This window comes from Natrix helvetica, assembly GCF_964273705.1.
Source record: "Natrix helvetica genome assembly, chromosome: 5".
In the NCBI taxonomy this organism is placed as follows: Eukaryota; Metazoa; Chordata; class Lepidosauria; order Squamata; family Natricidae; genus Natrix; species Natrix helvetica.
The window spans coordinates 65,324,012-65,324,782 of NC_138551.1; positions in this window are offsets into that span (position 1 = coordinate 65,324,012).

Below are 771 nucleotides of genomic sequence, written 5' to 3' on the forward strand. Positions count from 1 at the left end.
AAATTGTCTCTTAGGTAAAAATAAAAACAATCTATTTGGGGGAATAGAAAGTATGGATACATGTATACAGGGCAATGAGAAATTATCCAACAGGTATAGGTATAGGAAATGGCAACAGTTTTCTCCCTTCTTTTTTCTTTGTGCCTATATATATATATATGAAAGGGAGGGAAGGAGGAAAATAGATTTATGCTAAGTGGGTCTTTTTTTAAATGAGGAAAGGGTGTGAAACAAAAAACTATCAGCTTTGATTAAAAATATGCCTTCTGAGGATTTTAGCTATATTTAGAATCATAACAGATATGATATTTATTATCTGAAGTTGCATCTCTCTCTCTCTCTCTCTCTCTCACACACACACACACACACACACTCACACACACACACACACACACACACATCAAATGAATAATATACTTTTATATATTGATGTGACACCCACACTCATCCAGAATTGGGGCGTCTAAATAACTTTCATTAAAAATTACCATGTTTTTGTCCTCAATGTATTATTCAAAGGACGAATCTTCCTGATTTTACATCTTCTGCAAACCTCATTGCTCAAAAACTCTTTTGCATACATGATTTCCCCTATTTAAATCTATTTCAAGCGTTGAAAAAGTTTAGCCCTTCTCAGAAAAAGAATTGTAAGGAATGAACAGCCAAGCATAAGGTTCCTGCTCTTATGGAAGGTTATAGTCATATTTATACTATCCTTATAGATCTATCTGATATCAAATAATATCTTGATTTACAAAAAGACTTACTTTT